Raw genomic sequence first — 15853 nt, 5'->3', positions numbered from 1 at the left:
TGTTCTGTAGGATTCAGATCAGGACTAGATGCAGGCCTCTCCATTGCAGGGATGTTATTGTCGTCTAACCACTCCGCAATAGGCTGTGCATTATGAACAGTTTGGTTGGTTGGCTTGAAGTGTGAAGGGACCAAACAACAGGGTGATCAGTCCCTTTTTCCTGACGCAAACAATGCTAAGGTTAAAACAACACCGAATGTACGTTTGGGAAAGTGAAAGGGGGAAAAGGAATGCGGAACCACACCTAAAAAGAAAACGAATGGAACAAAGAAACAACGGGGAAAACGTAAAACATAAGAAAAGGGAGAGGAAGGTATTAAAACCGTAGAGCAGATGGTCAGGAATTGCTGGGAAGGCATGAAGCACATAAGGAGGCACGATACGCCTTTGGGTCACCTGCTTTACCGATGGAGTATTTATATCCATTGCCATTGTGGATGAGGCATCAGTGACATCCAGGTCCTCAGGGGAGGCTAAAATCTCCATCTCATCCTCAGACGCAGAATTGGCAGGAAGTGGCAGTTTTGGAGCCACCGGAGGGTCCTGTTTCCTCGCAGTCATCTACTTGGATTGCTTGCCCTCCCGCTTGTCTTTAGGAGCTTGCTAAGAGGACTTCTCCAAAGTAACTTTAAGTATGGAGGAAGACAGTGAAGCTCTTCGTCCAGCAGCATTTGGTTCCTTAAGCCACTGGCGAGCGTCCGCTGTGGCATTAGTGGAGACCTTAGGAGAGGGTCACAAGGGACACCTTCTGCACGTGAGGAGTCAGAGGAGGCAGTTCCTTCTCCAGCAGGGGGGAGGGGACCGATGTCCCCTATATTTTGGGGGCCTTGTTCCCCAAGTAGGTACTTTGGGAGCAATGTAACGAGGCTTTCCCCCTACCACCAAGAGGACGGATGCATCCTGGCGGCTGAGGGGCCCACTGTTCGTGGCACAGAGCGTGTTACTACTGGTACTTCTGTCGGTGACAGTAAACTAGCTGCAGCATACGTGGACGTCAACCATACGGGGTGTAATAGTTCAAATTTACGTTTAGCGTCTTGGTAAGACGACCGGTCCAGGGTCTCGATCTCCATGAGTACCGCTTATTTTGAAGCACTGGGCAGTCTGTCGAGCAGGGGGACAGATGTTCTCCACAGTTGATACTAAAGGGAGGAGGTGCTCATGGAGTATCTGGATGCAGTGGACGTCCGCAGTTTCGACATGTGGAGCTGGATGTGCAGCGGGAAGGTATGTGCCCGAATTTCCTGCACTTAAAGCACCGCATAGGAGGAGGTACACGTGGTTTAACGTCACAGTGGTAAATCATCACCTTGACCTTTTCAGGCAATGAATCACCCTCAAAGCCAACATGAAGGCACTGGTCTTAACCTTCTTATCTTTGGGCCCCCTGTAAAAGCACCGGATGAAATGAACACCCCACAGTTCGAGACTGGTGCGGAGTTAGTGGTCAGACTGCAAGAGGAGGTCGCGGTGGAAAATAATCCCCTGGACCATGTTGAGGCTTTTATGGGGAGTGACGGAATCAGGAATATCATAGAGCCGGTCACAGGCAAGAAACGCCTGGAATCGGGCTGGGGATTCTATCTGAATGATGACTACACCGTTTCTCATCTTGGACAGCCCTGTGACTTCCCCGAACTTATCCTCAAGATGTGCAACGAAATACTGTGGCTTCGTAGGCAGCAAGGAGTCCCCATCCATTCTGCTACAGACTAAGTACGTTCCTCCCGTGGTGTATCGAGGGAGAGAAACGATTTAGGGTCATACCTGTCGGCATTGTACTCGATCTTGCCCTTCTGAGAGACTGCTGGCGCCGTACGGTCACCAGCAAGAGACGACTTAATCGGCTTCATTGCGGGTCATCCGCCCTGATGCCATCCACTCTGATTGGGGGTTTCCCCACGGGCGCCACCCAGCCACAGCAAAGGCCACCTGGCATGATGTTCATTGCCGGGAGTCCTGATGCCGCAGGAAGACAGGCATCTACTCCTTGGCATACGTGGGGAGTTTACAACTCAGACATCAGCAACGCTATCCCTGTTGTCTCAGGAGGCTACGACCAAATGGGTACATTACAGCACAACCACAACGCACTGGCTTCCGTGCTGGATGTTGGTCGCAGAGAAATCCAATATTGTTATGGGGCGAAAGATGACAAGAGACAATGGAAGATGACGAGATACCCCGGAAAGTGTCGTCGCCTAGTATTTGAATTGGAAAGCCATGACGACAATAGATTCAGGAGATCGCATCTAAGGGCACTATGGATAACTTGTGCACCACGTAAGGCGTCCTTCCGCATAGGGCCGCGCTTCTGTAGAATTTGGAAAGGGGCAGGTCAAACCATAGACTGGAACCTGAATTTATAGGGCCGAAAAGAGTGAGACTCATTTTAGTCGCCTCTTACGACACACAGGAATACTTCGGGTATTCCTTCGGTCGATTGTATTGAAAGATGCAATCGGCATCCCCGAATTGCTCCTCAACAGTAGGAAACAAGAACGTGCTTAGAACATCAATGTAGGCCTGTGCTGTGATAGTGCCACGCAAAACAACATGGGGTGCAAGCCCCCTCCACGAAAAACACGGCCACACCATAACACCACCGCCTTCGAATTTTATTGTTAGCACTACACGCGCTGGCAGATGACCTTCAGCGGACATTCGTCATACGCACCCCTGCCATCGGATCGCTATATTGTGTACCATGGTTCCTCACTCCACACAACGTCTTTCCACTGTTAAATCATCCAATGTTTATGCTCCTTACACCAAGCGAGACGTCGGGTGGCATTTACTGGCGTGATGCGTGGCTTATAAGCAGCTTTTCGACCATGATATCCAAGTTTTCTCACCTCCCGCCTAACTGGCATAGTACTTGCAGTGAATCCTGATGCAGCTTCAAAATCCTGTGTGATGGTCTAGATAGATGCCTGCCTGCTACACATTACGACCCTCTTCAACTGTCTGCGGTCTCCGTCAGTGAATAGACGAGGTCAGCCTGTACGCTTTTGTGCTGTACGTATCCCTTCACGTTTCCACTTCACTATCACATCGGAGACAGTGGAGCTAGGGATGTGTAGGAGTGTGAAAATCTCTCGCACAGACGTGTGACACAAGGGTCACCCAACCACATGCCCACATTCGAAGTCCGTGAGTTCCGTATAGCGCCCCATTCTGCTCTCTGACGATGTCTAATGACTGCTGAGGTTGCTGATATGGAGTACCTGGCAGTAGTTGGCAGGGAAAAGGACCTAATATGAAAAACGTACGTTTTGGGGGGTGTCCGGATACCTTTGATCACCTAGTGTAGGAATAAAATGTCAGAGAATGTCCCTGTATATTTGATTAATGTTACATGCAGTCCGTCTGTTCCTGCAGCAGATAACAACAACCAACAACTAGTGCAAGCATTGCACTGTATTAGCCCGCCTAAAAGGAAAAAATGAAACACAGTGACATCCGTTACTCGTAAGAAACAAAATTAAAGGGGAAAGAAAACTCTACTGACCTTAAAAGAAGCATCACCTAAGTGAATGATATATGAGTGGAGCAGATTCAGTGGTCTAATATAAAGAGAAATTCGATAATTCATAGCTACCAGATTGACGAAGGAATCTCAGACATCCCCGGCATACTTTAGAAAATTTTCAAGCGAGTCACAGGACATGCTGTTTGGAAGAACATACCTTAAGTCAAGACGAAAACATCATAACAGACGACCTTGAGAATACAAGTGTCCCGCAAAGCATCTCTGCTACTCAAATATCCTAATACAACCTGCGAGAGTTCGCTGTTTTATGACATTAAATAAACAGCAATCGTTCTGCTACAGTGGGTGGAAGAAACACAATCCCAGGAACGACAGCATCAGAAAACAACCTGTTAAATTTCTCCTATTACAAAACACCACAAATACCTTAAAACATTTATTCAGTGTAACCTTAACACCAAAAACAGTCAATCATCAATGGAAGCAAGCACGAAACATGATGATTTCGATATCTGGTAAACCACAAAACAGTCTCAACTCATGTTGAACTATTGCTTTGATCCCAGTGAAAGGGAAAATTTTCGAAACACTCATAAACCATAGACAACAAATATTCGTGGAAAAAGCGATATAATAGCGCAAGATCAATCCGATTACAGAGAAACAGCAGCGGAGCTGACTCAGTTTTAAGACCAAACAGTAAAGCGAAAGAGATTTGCGACATCTCAGACGCAACAGCACCATTCTCCTTGGATGATTTGTGGCATACTTTTCTGCTAGTTAAAATGCAACGTATCAACTTTCCATGTGAAATCGTGCTGTTAACGCCAAACCAACTGCTTCACGAAAGCACAAGTGAAGAGTGGGTGACCAGCAAGCGACATTTTTCACGCCAGCCGGAGTACCACAGCGAGAGATCACATCTCCAAGACTACACACAGTCTATATGGGAAACATTACTACACCTCGGTGGGTGAATGAAGGGTTGCCCTTATTCGCGCGCCAGCATGTGACAGGATTAACAAGCGGGTGAGGCTGGAATTTGGCTAAGCAAGTGAAGGAAAAGACCTAATCTCACAGAAGTCCAGTTAATATGTTCCGACAATGACACATCATTAATGTGCAATCATAGAAGCAACACAAACTAAACAGATATCTTTTGGGCCAAGAAATCACCCCACAAGCACACATAAAATTTCGAGAAATTCACTTAGACCGACTATTAAACTGGAGACCTGCGTGATGTGGATCCACCACTGCCATTGTTTACATACAAAAATTACTCATTCGTGCAAAAGTTGAATATCTAGAACAGATAAGGTCAATGCTCCGATTAGTTGGAAACCTAGAAAACGACTTACCGATCGCATGACGTATTGCATGACACTCTCGAGAGACAGAGAAAATATAGGGCGACACTGCTCAAGATATGAGCACAGCAGTTTAAAATACCTGGAACTACAAGTCTCGCACCAGCCCAGGACATTCAGCCACTCACACTTTGCCATATATTCTCCTCACTTCATTCTGGACACATCAGCAGACATAATCCACCAATCACTTGTAAACAGTGGAGGTATACACAAGATCTGTCATATCTCAGCTATAACAGGTAGCACATCCAGAGTAGGAAGAAAGAACTGACGAATTGCATTGCACAGATTAGATCGAATATGATTCTACGACAACAGGAATATATTAATCAGACTATACAAACGAACAGGATGTAAAGTGCCTTGGCATAAGGCAAACAAGGTGCAGTGAGTTTTATCCTTAGCCGTAAGGGGAATACGAGGACTAAGATGTAAGTATACGAAAATCACCCCGCAATCCACCAGAATTGCATACTACTTTCAAACCAAATAAGATCGCAGGATTAAAAATAAAAAGTGTCACAACAGCGTTAATTAAAACTTGCTTGAAAGGATTCCGCTCTATCGCAGCCTGCCATATCCTTCAGAGATGGAAAGATAATAAGGAATAAAGCACAAAGAAACAATGTAATTGACTCAGACTTTATCCAGTGTGTAGATTATTGCAAAGATGGAAGGAATTGGAGGAAAATTTATATTTGTTTGTTTGTCTAGTGAATCCCCCATAAGCAAGTTTACAAATAATGTATATGACGTATTCGGGTGAAGGAAGGACGCAGACTATATGTATGCCTTTCTCTTAATAAGCTAAACCTATTTAGCCAATGCAATACGTCGTTTTATACCTCGTTTGTTTCTGTCTGTCTCTCTCTCTCTCTCTCTCTCTCTCTCTCTCTCTCTCTCTCGCTCTCTCTCTCTTTTCCCTCTTCCCTTCCCTCCCTCTCTCCACACACACGCACACACACACACACACACGCACACGTACAAATACACGCTGCATGATCCACTGAATAAATCAAAGTTTCCTATATGCTAGTAATATTCACTGCTTGTAAAGATTCCCTCTATTTAGCTAATAAAAGCAGTCCATGATAATTTTATTCTTTGGATTACTTCATTATTAAATTCTATACTACAGGCACACAGACTTCTATAATTATTGATTGTATCTCGGTTTGGACGCACATTAGCATATCGTTCACATTTAAAATCCACACCCATTTCTGAGGCGGAATCTCCTATCCACGACGCAGCAACACTATTTCCATATGACATGTGACCATTCACTTTTATCGTCGATATCAGATGATTTAGAACAATTTAAATATCTCGTGACCTGATGCGGAATGCTTTCTACTTACGTCTCTATAACGTTGGTCGTTGAAACTTTGAGCGATTGAGTGACGTGGGTCTAAGTTATTTATTCCACATTTGTAATGTCAGTTGGTGAACAGCTTTCTTTCTCGTAGATTCAGTGGAGAACAGTAACAACCATTTTTGATATGTTTCACAAGGCAACATGCTGTCCTTGAAATCTCATTCCTCATTTGTGGCCGAAATTGTACATTGTGAAAATCAGACTTCCATCTTCCCGCACTCGATATCATGTTTAGTTTCTACGTCCAAAAGTTGACATGTGATTTGGACCTGTGGTATTTTCCATTCGAATATCGCAACGGTCATTGCGAAAGCATTTACACTGCTGGAAATGAAATTGTAACTCCATGATGGATAGCAAACAGCTAAATTTTTCGTACTGTGTGCATAAAGTGCAGTAGCAAGAACTCATGATTAAATTTATAGAAATCCAGGGACTAAGGTTCTGAAGACTGGAAGAACGCCCTGACTGCTTGGCTTAAGGACATCAAAAGTGGTAGATGAACAAGTGCTAGAAACGGAAAATGATATTAACTGTTAAGTTATAGTTCGCAGTGACTCATTTCGAATGTACAAAAAAAAATTATGTAGGACTTCCACTATTGGTCATCATAGCTGATGAGTGCGAAAAAAAGGCAACCTATTTTGGCTGCTACACACACTCCCCAGGGCCTTCTACGGTAACAGGCCAAGCGACTTCACTTAGGTTACTGAACTGCACATGCTGTCTGTATCACCTACTGGAAGGGAGTAGTTTTCAAGTCACCTGACACAGTGAAGTCTAATACGAAATAGATAAACCATTAGAAAACAACTGCAGTGTTAGAGCCCACACTGTTTTCGAAGGATCGTTGCAGTTTCTAGCCACCGCTTCGCCAGCTGGGACTGCGCGCTTGCTGTGCCATTGATCGGTTGCTAGGATCCAGTATTGTACGGGTATTGGCTGCCAGGTACATAATACTGTTCCGAGTGTGCGCAGGCTGCGAAATGGGTTCCGGCCGTATTGTGGGACCGTAACGAAGTTACCGCCACCCACCAGCCGCTACTCGGCTACTGCTATAGGCGCAATATTTTTACCTGCTGCCGTTTCCGTGGTCCCCTTAAGCTACGTTTTCCTACGTGCGGAAATTTATCGCAGCGTGCTGCTGAATACGCTTGCGTCTTTCGCTGTCCGATGTGAACAGCAGACGCTGCTTGAAGGGGAGTTGACACGCCGTATCTCGACAACGTTAAATTTTGTCAGTTGGCTTCCCTGTATTTCAGAAGCCACTGAAGCAACTGACATAAAACTTTTACAGTACGTAACAGGTTATATTATGAGTCTACTGAACTACAATCGCTACATTACGCGGTTACAATTTTGTACTTTCTCCTAAATAATTTTAATTGTACGTAACACTATTTTATTTATTTTTCCGTAGAATCAGGATATACATGTTGCTACTAGCTGAAAGTTTGAATACTCTACTCCAAGTCGTTCTTGAGATTTATGCAAAAATTCTACAGAGGGTAAATTTTTAGGAATGGCTTCTGAGGTTTCAAGAGACTAAAACTTACTTTAAAATATACTTTATTTTTTTTATTTTCTGACTCAGAAGCATCCTGCACCATATTGTGTATCATCCTCTTGATTTTTTTCCATGGTTCTTAATCTTTTCTTCTTTCTGTATTCCTTAGTGACCAATTCTGCTGCATACTCGGGTTTGTCGATGCGAACCTTGTCCATCCGGTCAAGATCTCTTATGCAGATTGCTACAGGATTAATTACCATATGTTTCAGCGCTCTCACCCTACCAGTGTTGCCATCATTAAAAGCAATAACAGCTTCACTGATCCCCAATTTAGTGGCTTCATTCTAGCATAAATATTTTATGGTGAGTGAGTCCATATCACATTACTGAAAGACTCATTTGGATTTTGACCATGCAGACGCCTCAGGATTTGTCAGGTCTCTGTAAATAGGTTTCATGACATCCGTAACTGTGGCTGGGACGGAATTCTTATGGCTGTATCAACTGAGTGAGCACTGGACATTGCGATAATTGCACCATGAATATGGTCTGGGAGGGTAAAGTTGGTGTACTGGCTTTTCATCTGTTGACAGTCTATGGAAGAACGTTGCCCATATTACCTACCTCATTTTCAACAAATCACAAGTATTATTTGTAATCACCATCCCATAATATTCCTGTGCTTCATTAATAATTTTGTCTGTGAGCCTGCCTCTGACGGTTTTACCACCAGAAAGTGTCCTGCTCTCAACTTCCTAAACCTGGTGCACATCCTCTTTTGGACGTGACAGTCCAGTTGACAGTTTGTATGATTAATATTGAGTTATACACGCGACGGGGGAAATAGCGGTTCTTTTGCTTTAATTTTGGACATCTGTGTATTTACAGTACGCGTTAAAGTATAAGCGGTAAAATTTTTTTATTGAAAATATATTTACAATTCTTATTTTTGAACTACATTTTACATCTTATTATTAGGATTATATATGTACAACGTTTCCAGTTTCCTACTGGATAGCAAGCCCGTATAGTTGACTGTGAGAGAAGCGAGTCTTTGAGGATGATGCCGAAATATTTTAAAATTTGTATTGTGCTTTGTTAATTGTAAAACTGTAGGCTAATTTGATAGGAAATTGTAGTCTTTTAAATTGGAATAGCATTTGAGTAGAGATCAGCGATATTCTGAAAATAATAATGTGTGTCCCTTATACTTTCCAATCATAGCGTTACGGATATGTTTAGTAAACTCAAGTGGCAGACTCTGCAAGAGAGGCGCTCTGCATCGCGGTGTACCTTGCTCGCCATGTTTCGAGAGGGTGCTTTTCTGGATGAGGTATCGAATATTTTGCTTCCCCCTACTTATACTTCCCGAGGAGATCACGAATGTAAAATTAGAGAGATTCGAGCGCGCATGGTGGCTTTCAGACAGTCGATCATCCCGCGAACCATACGCGACTGGAACAGAAAAGGGAGGTAATGACAGTGGCACGTAAAGTGCCCTCCGCCACACACCGTTAGGAGGCTTGCGGAGTATAAATGTAGATGTAGATGTAGATAAGTTAGACTTCGTTGATGTTATTCGATAAGTGTTTCAAGATCATCCTTGTTCCATTAAATAGTTTTGGTGAGTTGAGATTTCTGTGTAGAACGATCGGAGATACAGTTTTAGGTCGAAGACAGTGTAATGGTATTCCTGGTACTTGAAAAGAGTTTAGAAATTCTGAAGCGAAATTCACACTTCCATCAACGTTTACCATCGCGTGGATCGATTAGTATATTCTCTCTTCTACTGGAATTTTCTTTTGAATATTATAGTTGATATCGTCGACAACATTATTTTTAGTTGGCAAAATTGCCCTTTCAAACAGAAAGTCCGGATTTTTGCAGTTGTGAACAATGTTTGGATAAATTTCGTCGATGTCGGCAGTGGCTATGTAGCATAAATCACTGTTGAATTTAATTAAGCCGATCGTTTGGTCATTAGAATACGTGCCTTCGATTATCTGCAAAAGTTGTTGAGTAAAATATACAACTGTTTCGTATTTCTATAGTTCAACTCTCATACTTTTTTAGTCGCAGTATTTGCATGTGTTCCCAGAGACGTGGTTCTTTTAAGCATGCATTGATCTCGTCTGCTGGTGATTACTTGGGGATAACTGGAAGTATTTGTCGAAAATCTCCTGAGAGTATGAGTAGAGATCCTCTCATCACTACAGAATTTCCCCGCAAGTCCTGTAATGTTCTGTCAATGGTTTCCAGAGATTTCTATGTACCACTGTGCGTTCGTCTCAGAAGATTATTTTCGCTTGCTCTAGCAGTTCACCGCTACCAGATGCTCTTGAGATTTCACGTATTGGGAATTGTTCTTCGGGTATAGTCAGTGGTAGTTATAGGACGGAATAGGTAATTCGTACTCCTTCCATAGGTGAGGCTGCAATGTCATATGATGCTAGTGCAAGTGTGATGTGTTGTTCAACAGCCGGCCGCGGTGGTCTCGCGGTTCTAGGCGCTCAGTCCGGAACCGCGGGACTGCTACGGTCGCAGGTTCGAATCCTGCCTCGGGCATGGATGTGGATGATGTCCTTAGGTTAGTTAGGTTTAAGTAGTTCTAAGTTCTAAGGGACTGATGACCTAAGATGCTAAGTCCCATAGTGCTCAGAGCCATTTGAACCATTTTTTGTTGTTCAACACGTATTTTCGCACGCAATAGATTTAATAGGAACGTTTTCCCGGTCTTCGGGGTCTTTTATTGTAAGACTGTATTGCAAGTCTTGATTCTTTGAACCGTTCATTTCGGTGTTCCTCGGTTTTTCTGCTTCTCAGGTGTCGTTCGTTGGGAACTTTAAACGTACTTCGAGCTCTTTGTCTGTTTCGTTTTGTCTCTGTTCTTTTTGTTTTCGCCGTTTTTCTTCAGAACTGGCAAGATTGCTCTCTCTTACATTGGGCATTGTCTAACATGTAAAACAAAGTAACTTTTTATTTAGAAATACACTAAGTACACTTTATAAGCTTTATTTTTGATTTGTATTCAGCCATTGTATCACTTTAACTACTCACACTTCACTGTTTGTTTTCATTCACTCACTGAACACCGAGCGAGGTGCCGCAGTGGTTAGCACACTGGACTCGCATTCGGGAGGACGACGGTTCAATCCCGTCTCCAGCCATCCTGATTTAGGTTTTCCGTGATTTCGCTAAATCGTTTCAGGCAAATGCCGGGATGGTTCCTTTGAAAGGGCACGGCCGATTTCCTTCCCCATCCTTCCCTAACCCGAGCTTGCGCTCCGTCTCTAATCACCTCGTTGTCGACGGGACGTTAAACAACACTAACCTAACCTAACTCACTGAACTACTTTTTCGGTTCCGTCCTTCGTCACTGAAAAGAAACTGACGTTAGAACACATGAGGGTTCTTGCTTTATATACACCTACCAATGCTTTACATACCCCAACTGGTGACGAATTCCAGAAAATCCCCAAAAGGCTTCGAATGGTCCACAGTATTCCAGAACATACCACAACATTCGAGAATATACTGAAATGTTCCACAATGATCTTCGATTTTCCGTGATCTTCTGTGATGTTCCCGTACATACTGGAATATTCCCTAATGTTCCTGGCTATTCCCGTTCAATCCATTACATCCTGGATCATTGTGTGAATTTCCGTAACATTCAGCTATGTTTTGGAATGTTGTAGAAATTTCTAGACGGCAAAACGTCCCAGCCTTTATATCTTTAAAAGCACACCCTTCACGTAAAAATGGCAACCTTCTTCTTAAATGGGGCAGCGGGCTACCACACCATATGACTCCGCTGATTGTACTGTGGCTGAGTTTTAGCGGCACACATGGTTGACGACATATGGAAGTTTGGGTCTGGTCGTGAGTTGTTCACGGGACAGTCAAATGGAAGGTCGGCTCACAGCCGCGGTACGGGATGGACGTGCTCGGCGCTCCGAGCAGCGCTCCGCGGGCGTTTTGTTGTTTACACGTCAGCTAGCAGTACTACGCCGCTGTAGTCATTCACGTTCTCATCTGCGATGGCGTTACCTTAGCGCCGTGCAACAGTGAAGGTCACGTTGCAAGCGAAACATACACGACCTCGGGCGCACGAAGTAGAACGTGTCGAACTTAACCTCGCCCCTCATGAACTTATAGGAATACACTTCCGCATCACGAGCAGCGTGAGTACATCGAACTACAGAATGAAAAAAAAAATTGCGCTGATGTTGTGCGACGTTCCACTCAGGGACTGAGGTTTAGACAACCTGATGGCCACGTCGGAGCTATTTCGGTTGATCGCGCAGGTTTCTGCCTCCGCACCCTGCGTGTTTTCGACCTTGCTTGAAATGGTCGTATCTGCCTTTCGATCTTGCGGAAATGTCATGAGCCACATCGCAGGAAAGTGTCAGACCTTCAAAACTTACCACGTCTTAAATGGGGTGCGTCAGATGAAACTTGAACTGAGAAAGCTCTTGCCATCTGATCTGATGATTGGCGGCGTGCGGGCGATCGTCATGTACGACGGTCAGCCGCGAACTTGTGCGAGCTGACGCTAGGAGAGCCACGCCTGGTCGGATTGCCTCGACAGACGCCTTATTCAGACGTCGATGGTTGATATTGCAGCACCCGTGAAACCTACAGTACCCACTGTCACTAGCGCGAAGATGTCCGATGCACTGACCCTGGTTCCTTCCCATCTGCCATCGTTGCCGGATACTGACGGGGTGGAGAATCATCATATTTCCTGTCCATCACTGAAACGAGGAAACGATGCCCTCAGACGCCGGTCAGCACTTGATAAGCGATGTTACAGTAGACATCGGCCCTGAAGTCGTACCGACCTGTGCTTCCCTTCTCGTTGGTGCGGCGTCACATGACGGCAGATCCCACTCCGATTCGGAACAACACGTCCGAAAACAGAAGACACCGAGGAGGCGCCTGAAACGCAGTTGTACGCTTTCTGAAGATCGTCTTCTCGGGATGGATGACGAACCGGCGTCGGACGACGCATCGCTCACGGAAGACCTGCTGTTGAGCGTGCCTCCTCCCCAAGTCAGCGGTTTGTGCTCCGCAGCCTCTGACGCCTTCCCCTCCGCCGTCTGCGCTCTCTGTTGACAAGCTGCCTCCGCAAACAACTGACATGCAGCAGTGCTCCGATGGTCCTGCAGTTGGACAATGCTTTGGCGCTTCTTCTGTTTCTTGGCGGACGACGTTGAGTGGACGAGCGCGTTCGAGTGGTTGTACTCCCCCTCCATCCTCCCATAGCAGTGGCTTCGGCCGTCTTGTGTGGTATGGCCCGACTGGATGCAACTGATGGGCACCATGACTCCACAGAAGGAGTGCCGGAACAGTCTTATCACCTAGCTACGATTGATGTTAACACTATCCGTGCGCTGCATAAACTGGCGATGCTGCACGATACACTTCGCGCATCCGACGTAGACCTGGTCCTCTTACAGGAAGTGCATGTTGACGGGTTTCTTAATCCGTTTTGGTAGATCCCTTACGTCTGCCTCGCGTCAGATTTTGGTAGCGGAGAGGTGATCCTAATCCGTGAAGGGTTACCCGTCGACGTATTCCAGTATCTTCCTGATGGAAGGGACACGACTGTGAAAGTCTTCGGCGTCCGAATAATTAACGTCTACGATCCTTCCGGATCAAGGAAGCGAAGGGAATGCTCTGCCTTCTTTGAGGAGGCGGTCTTACGTCTTTTCGTGGGGCGCGGAAAATGAATTGGTGCTGAGTGGTGATTCCGCCCTCCACCCCAAAGATCAATAGTCACGTCATTCTCCTAGCTCAGAGCTTGCCATGATTGTCAACCGTCTCCATGTTGTCGACACTCGGCACATTCATGGTGAGCACCCCAGTTTCACACATTACAACGCACATTCTTCCAGTCGCCTTGATTACTTTTATATCTCACGGTCGCTGGTTGGAGGAACCAGACAGGCGGAGATTTGGGCTGTCGCTTTTTTCGACCATGCAAAGTATGCCTGCAGCGTACCCTTCGATCGCCAGAGGGTGTAGTATGGAAGGTATGTTTGGAAGATTAATGTGGCTCTCGTGGAGTCTCTCAAATTTCCGCCGCTCATTGACATGATTTCGGATTCGTTTCGCCACCGCCCGTCTATGTTGTCCCGGTGACTGTCTCACGGAATACCTGCCCTTCTCCGGGCCGTCGTAGCGTACGGCAGAGATTCGGCCGCTTGGTATAGACACTCCTTGGACTTTAATCACCGACTACTGTGGGAGAGCTCTACGATAATTTTTCGCCTGAACGATCTACAATAGCGAAAAGCGCCAAAGCACAAATCACAGCCCTCCGCGAGCATAGACGGACGGCTCTATGCTGATTTTTGCCTGAACGATCTACAATAGCGAACAGCGCCAAAGCACATATCGCAGCCTTCCGAGCTGACACCTTGAAGGGACAGCAGTGCGATCGCATACTTGTGAATGTGTGGCTTTGGAAGCTCAGTCGATTTACCACCCTCTAGCTTAACGGCGACTAGGACATCACTGATGATGAAAAAGAGCAACATGACACCAATGCGGCACTTAATGCGCCTCTCACGCCATTTATGCTAGATTGTACACTTACCATCCTCATTTACCAGATATTTCAGAAAAATTCTCCTGGTGTATTCGGCACCATATCAGGGGCGTGGAAATGGAATTGGAGGCCCCAGTTTCAGGAGAAGAAGTTCTTGATGCTATCCACGCGTGTCTTGACGGTATACCCATCAAATTTTATCGTTCTTTCCGACATGTCTTTGCGCCCACGTGGAATGTTATCTGCAGGGAAATGGTGTGCCACACAGTGAGTGTCCACGATATCTCCTCATTTTCCCTGTTCACAAACTCAATGGGGGTTAGCACATTATCGTCCCTTGACGCTGCTAGATAGCGGCATATTGGCAACGCGATTAAAGAGGGCAGCCCATCATGTCCTGTCTTATTGTCAGAGGTCGATAGGCGGAGCGTAAAACATTCGGACATCTCTCTGCCACTACAAGGATCTGACTGCTATTGCTCGAGCTCAGTAGTTTCCCGCAGCTTTGGCGTCCTCAGCCAGGCACTTGAGCGGGTCCATCATTCTTTTCTTAAGTGCTATCCTCCGCCATATGGTATATAAATAAGCTATTGTTGAGATGGTCATACGTCTCCTATGTGAAGCTATATCCCGCGAGCTGTTTAAGGGTAGGTGCACACAATCGAGCCTAATCAGGCGCTCAGTGCGACAGGGGTACACCTTCGCCTTAGAACCATTTGTATGTGGCATACGACTACAACTGATGGGGATGTCGCTATGTGGACATTGATTCTGGTGCGTCGCCTAGGAGGACGATTGGCTCCTTTGCCTGCTAAATGCCGACGATATCCAACACAGCGCTTGCGTGGGTGGCGGCCTGTGTGAGACGTCTGGTGGCTCCCTTAATGTAATCACAGACAGTTCTAACGGTAAAGGCCTACCTGAGGTGAATATTGACCCGCTCAATGTGACTGATACCTTACGTTACTTTGACATCGATTTTACGGCTGACATGCGGTGCACTGTGGCCCTCAATATAAGGCAACTGTTGCAGCTGATCAGGTTTGGACACGTGAAACATCGCCTCCATTCCCTTGATCTCCTGCAACATATGCGCAATCCCAACACCCACACAGCGTCGTTGATCCCTCACATGATGTAAACCCTTCAGATCCCACACATCTTTCTGATTACGTGTTAGCGGTGATGTGTCCGTTTGTTAGCAAAAAAATGGTTCAAATGGCTCTGAGCACTATGGGACTTAACATCTATGGTCATCAGTCCCCTAGGACTTAGAACTACTTAAACCTAACTAACCTAAGGACAGCACACAACACCCAGCCATCACGAGGCAGAGAAAATCCCTGACCCCGCCGGGAATCGAACCCGGGAACCCGGGCGTGGGAAGCGAGAACGCTACCGCACGACCACGAGATGCGGGCGTTTGTTAGCATGAGGATGATCTTCAAACCCCAACCCGTCCCCAGGCTCGAGGGTGCGTAGGGCTCCACCATGCTGCGAATGGAGATCGAGCTTTTTAAATCACTTCACAGTTGCTGATCGA

This window comes from Schistocerca nitens, chromosome 5 (genome assembly GCF_023898315.1).
Source record: "Schistocerca nitens isolate TAMUIC-IGC-003100 chromosome 5, iqSchNite1.1, whole genome shotgun sequence".
Lineage (NCBI taxonomy): Eukaryota > Metazoa > Arthropoda > Insecta > Orthoptera > Acrididae > Schistocerca > Schistocerca nitens.
The sequence above is the reverse complement of the archived record's forward strand: the minus strand, read 5'-3'. Positions refer to the sequence as shown.